Source organism: Orcinus orca, chromosome 20, assembly GCF_937001465.1.
Source record: "Orcinus orca chromosome 20, mOrcOrc1.1, whole genome shotgun sequence".
Lineage (NCBI taxonomy): Eukaryota > Metazoa > Chordata > Mammalia > Artiodactyla > Delphinidae > Orcinus > Orcinus orca.
This window is the reverse complement of record NC_064578.1, coordinates 48,361,673-48,367,672: the sequence shown is the minus strand read 5'-3', so window position 1 is coordinate 48,367,672 and position 6,000 is coordinate 48,361,673.

Here is a 6,000-nt window from a genome sequence, read left to right as displayed (position 1 = left end):
CCCGCGTACCGCAAAAAAAAAAAAAAAAAAGTAGAATGGATGCTATTGATAAAATTTTAATTTATGAAGGAAACTTCCTACACTGTTGGTGGGAATGTAAAATGGTGCAGCCACTATGGAGAACAAAAACTAAAAACAGAACTACCATATGGCCCAGCAATCCCACTCCTGGGCATATACCCAGAGAAAACCATAATTCAAAAAGATACATGCACCCCAATGTTCACTGCAGCACTATTTGCAGTAGCCAAGACATGGAATAGACCTAAATGTCCATCAACAGATGAATGAATAAAGAAGATGTGGTATATACATACAATGGAATACTACTCAGCCATAAAAAAGAATGAAATATTGCCATTTGCAGCAACATGGGATGACCTAGAGATTATCATACTAAGTAAAAAAAGCCAAACAGAGAAAGACAAATATCATATAATATGGCTTATATGTGGAATCTAAAAAAAAAATGATACAAATGAACTTATATACAAAACGGAAATAGACCCACAGACGTAGAAAACAAACTTATGATTACCAAAGGGGAAAGGTGGGGGAAGGGATAAATCCTAATTTAACATATACACACTACTATATATAAAATAGATAACCGACAAGGTCCTACTGTATAGCACAGGGAAGTATATTCAATATCTTGTAATAAACTATGATGGAAAAGAATGTGAAAAAGAATATATAAATATTATATATATATATCCTATATATATATATAATGATGTGTGTGTGCGTATATATATATATATACACACATCATTTTGCCATACACCTGAAGCTAACGCAACATTGTAAATCAACCATACTTCAATTAAAAAAATTAATTAGGGCTTCCCTGGTGGCGCAGTGGTTGAGAATCTGCCTGCTAATGCAGGGGACACGGGTTCGAGCCCTGGTCTGGGAGGATCCCACATGCCGCGGAGCAACTAGGCCCGTGAGCCACAACTACTGAGCCTGTGCGTCTGGAGCCTGTGCTCCGCAACGGGAGAGGACGCGATAGTGAGAGGTCCGCGCACCGCGGTGAAGAGTGGCCCTTGCTTGCCACACCTAGAGAAAGCCCTCGCGCAGAAACGAAGACCCAACACAGCCAAAAATAAATAAATACATTAATTAATTTTTTAAAAGTCCCTTTTTAAAAAAATTTAATTTATGAACATCAGGACCACCACCCATAATCTTTATACAAAATAATAAAGGGAAAGAACAGGCAGGATTAAAAGATATGGATAGACAAATATATGAAAAGATGAAAATAAAGGGAGAAAGGAGGGAAGGAAGCAAAGAAGCAAGGAAAGGAAGAAGAAAAAAAGCAAAGAAGAAAATATGCATATATAATACAGTTTGCATTTCTATAACTGGTCACAAGGCCATAGTTGATATGTTTAATTTCCTTCTTCCGTTACTCATTCCAAGTGTCCTTTGCCCTCAGCTGGCTGGTGTTATTTATCAAGTTAGGCAACCGAAACCCTCATTCCTGAAAGGTCTAAATCCTTAGTGGTCCTGCATGTTTTTGAGGGGGGTACATATACTATGGGACATGAAATCTCTAAGGAGTGCTCCAGAGAATGCCTTGGGTTCCAGACACGGCCTTCCTTGGATACACTCTGCAGGAGGAACCCAATTTCCCCTTAGTAATTGAGATCAGTCATCCCAGCAAATAATCGTCTTCTTTGCCCATTGGTTCAGTGGAGTGAGGAGCCCTAAAAGGCCAGGTGAACGTCTCACCTTCCCACTCAGTGGAAGCATTGCTGTGTCCTCTAGTGGAAGCAGGAAGCATTCTTTCCTTGGGAACCAAAACCTCCAAACCAGCAGAGCTCAAAATCATGGGGATGGGAGGCAGAAGTTCTGCAAGGGGCTTCCCTGGTGGCGCAGTGGTTGAGAGTCTGCCTGCCGATGCAGGGGACACGGGTTCGTGCCCCGGTCCGGGAAGATCCCACATGCCGCGGAGCGGCTGGGCCCGTGAGCCATGGCCGCTGAGCCTGCGCGTCCGGAGCCTGTGCTCTGCAAGGGGAGAGGCCACAGCAGTGAGAGGCCGGCGTACCGCAAAAAAAAAAAAAAAAAAAAAAAGGAAGTACTTGGGCTGGAAGGGCTGGCAGGTAGAGAAAAATACCTCTGACTGGGGATTAGGGCATCAGGAGTGATTTCATAGAGAACGGAGCCTGTGCTGGGTCATGAATGATGAGGGAGGTCACCAGGTGGACAGAATGAGGAAGAGCACTCCAGACAGAAGGGCCAGCCCACACAAGCTCATGAAAGGAAACACTTGGTTTGTTTGCTTTTTATCATTATTATTATTGAAGTATAGTTGATTTACAATGTTATGTTAATTACTGCTGTACAGCAAAGTGATTCAGTTATACATATATATACATTCTTTTTTAAATATGTTTTTCTATTATGGTTTAACATAGGATTTTGAATATAGCTCTCTGTGCTGAAGAGTAGGACTTGTTATCCATCCTATATATAAAAGCTTACATCTGCTAACCCCAACCTCCCAATCCATCCCTCCCCGAACCCCCTCCCCCTTGGCAACCACCAGTCTGTTCTCCATGTCCTTGATTCTAGGAAACACTTGTTAAATGGCAGAGGGACAGCAGGACAGAAGCAGGAACAAGTAAGAGACAGAGGGAGCTGCAGGGAGGGACAGTCAGCAAACATTTATAACCTATTCTTCTGAGCCGGTGACGCCAGGGACCCAGCAATGAGTCAGACCCAACCCTGTCCTCCTGGTCTGGAAAGAGTCAGTCACAAACCTGGAGGCTGATGGTTGGTAAATCATAAAGTATGGAGGTCTAGGGGAGCTCCAAAGAGGAACACCAGGGAAGGCTTCTGATAGGAACGAATCTCTGAGAAGACACTTAAGTGACAAGTAGGAATTGGCAAAGGAGAAGGAGGAAGGGCGGAGTGCAGAAAGGCTTGGTCTGTGTACAAAATGTGAGAAAAGATGAGGATGAAGTGATGGCAGCGCTCCTGAGGGGCTTAAAATGTCAGATGAAGCTAAAGTTTCCTGAACTTATTCTGCAGCCAATGGGGACCCATGGAAGGGCTTCGAGCAGGGGAGAAGTATGGTCGAAGCCAGGGGATGGGAAGCTCTCCCTGTGAGCACGCAGGGGACAGACTGGGAGAGTGAGACTGAAGGTAGGGACACCAAGGAGAGGCTGGTGATGGGGTCTCTCATTCATGGTCTCCAGGGTCAGGGGCCACTTAGTGTTGAGGGGCTTGGAGAGAGAAGGAAGGAGTGAGAAAACAGTGTGTCAGGGCTGAGGAGTAAAGTCCCTTATGCATGAGGATTGTGGCTTCCTCTGGAGATTGGGAAGAAAGCGGTGGTCATAAGGAAGCACACAGGAAGATTCTGGGGAGTGGCAGTATTCTCTCTGGGTGTGTGGTAATTTCATGGGGATACACAAATGTAATCATTTGTCCAATATAAATCTCTATATGGTATGCACTTTCTGCACGTATGGTATATTGCATAAAAAAATACTAATGCCAACAGCAAAGTTAAGGCAAGAGCCTAGGTTTTTGGACTCCCATATTGTGGCTTTCTAATCTTTGGTGACAGAGGTCAGGATGCTGGCTATCTCTGGTGTATCAGTTGGGAGACGGTTCAGGAGAACCTCCTGTGGCAATGGAGATGCTCTATGACTTGCCTGAGGTGATGGTCACACGTGTCTATACACAGGTAGAACTGCATCAATTTGTACACTTAAGACTTGTGGGGGACTTTCCTGGTGGTGCAGTGGTTAAGAATCCGCCTGCCAATGCAGAGGACATGGGTTCGAGCCCTGGTCAGGGAACTAGATCCCACATGCCGTGGAGCAACTAAGCCCGTGCGCCACAACTACTGAGCCTGGGCTCTAGAGCCCGCGAGCCACAACTCCTGAGCCCACGTGCTACAACTACTGAAGCCCGCGTGCCTAGAGCCCATGCTCCACAACAAGAGAAGCCACCGCAATGAAAACCCCGCGCACCGCAACGAAGAGTAGCCCCCCCTCGCCGCAACTAGAGAAAGCCCGCGCGCAGCAACGAAGACCCAACGCAGCCAAAAATAAATTAATTAATTAATTTTAAAAAAAGATTTGTGACCTTTCCAACGTGTAAGCCATAACTCCACAGAAAGAAACAAAATTAAAATACGACATACAATTAAATGATATCATGTCTGGGATTTGCATGAAAATAATATAGGAAGTGAGGAAGCAGGTGGAGGCACAGATGAAATGCAATTAACCATGAGTTGCTTTTGTTAGATGGGTACGTGAGGTTTATTGTACTCTTCTGTTCACTTCTGCTTGTTTGAAGTTTTGCATAATAATAATATATATACGTATACATGGGTAGATAGATAGGCGATAGATAAAACAAATACCTGTTGAACCCAGTGACCCAGGCACTTCCTCCCTTCAGAACTCAGATGCCTGCTGCGCTCAGTGACCCAGGTAGTCCAGTGCTTGGATCACGCTCACAGCGCCCCTCTCCTAAGATTCTGTTGCCCTCCCCAGGTTAATGCAGGTGGGAGCCTAGGTCAGCACCAAGGACAGATCCACAGCATTGGGTCTCAGAACCACAGACAGCAACTCAACTAATAGGTGAGACAAAGGACACGGAAATGAGGAAATGACATCCTTCCGATTTCCAGAACAGTGTGGAACAGGGCAGGAGGGTGGAGTCGAAGAAGAGCCAATCAGTACTACTGAATAAGAGCATTCCTTCAACAAATAGCCATTGAGCATCTCCTCTGTGCCAGGCACAGTTCTAAACACTGGAGATGGCAAAATCCCTGTCCTGAACAAGTAGGAAAATAAGAAAACAGGATCATTTAGATAAATGCCATGCGCCATGATAAAGACGTAGCAATGAAATATGATGCAGTTATTTATGGGGTGGGAGAGGAGCATTTCTGAGGAGATGGTCAAGGAAGAGACTATACTGAAAAGAGAACTGGATGAAGTAAGGAAATGATCCAAGAGGCGACTGGAGGTAAAAGCGTTCAGGCAGAGGAAGAAGCAAGCACTAAGATGTTGAGGCAGGAAAGAGCATGGCATGTTTGAGGACCAGCAAGAAGGCCAATGTGGTGGAGCAAAGTAAGTGGACGGGAAAGTGGCAGGAGGGCTTTTGGTAAGATAGGAGTAGACACACAGAGAGAAAGAGATAGAGAAAGAGAGACAGGAAAATATGGAAGACAAGCAGAGACTGAAAGAGTCAAGAAAGACCCACAGGCAGAAAGAGAGAAGCAAAATAACACTAGCTGTAATTTATAAAGTGCATTTTCCATTATCTATTCTATTACCTATTCATATATACGTACTCATATATATTAATATATACATACTTTTTTTTTTTTTTTTTTTTTTTTGCGGTACGCGGGCCTCTCACTGTTGTGGCCTCTCCCGTTGCGGAGCACAGGCTCCGGACGCGCAGGCTCAGAGGCCATGGCTCACGGGCCCAGCCGCTCCGCGGCATGTGGGATCTTCCCAGACCGGGGCACGAACCCGTGTCCCCTGCATCGGCAGGCGGACTCTCAACCACTGCGCCACCAGCGAAGCCCTACATACTTTTTATTATGGAAAACTTCAAACATAAAAGTGAACATAAAAGTGTAATATTTATTGTTATTATTATATAACAAACCACGCCAAAATTTAGTGTCTTAAAACAAGAAGTGTATTATTTCTCATGATTCTGAGGGTTGACGGGGCACTTCTGCTGGTCTCATGCAGCTGCATTCAGATGGGGCTGGACTGGGGCTTTTGGCCAGAGTGCTTTGATTCTCCTCTGCATGGCCTCTCCATGTGACTAGCTTGGGCTTCCTCACAACATGGCAGTCTTAGAGTTCTAAGAGAACAAAAGCAAAAGCTTCTAGTTCTCTTAAGAACTGGAACTGGCCCAGCATCATTTCTGCCACATTCTATTAGTCAAAGCAAGTCACAAGCCAGCCAGATTGAAGGAGAAGAGACAAAGAGTCTACCTGTTGGTGGGAGA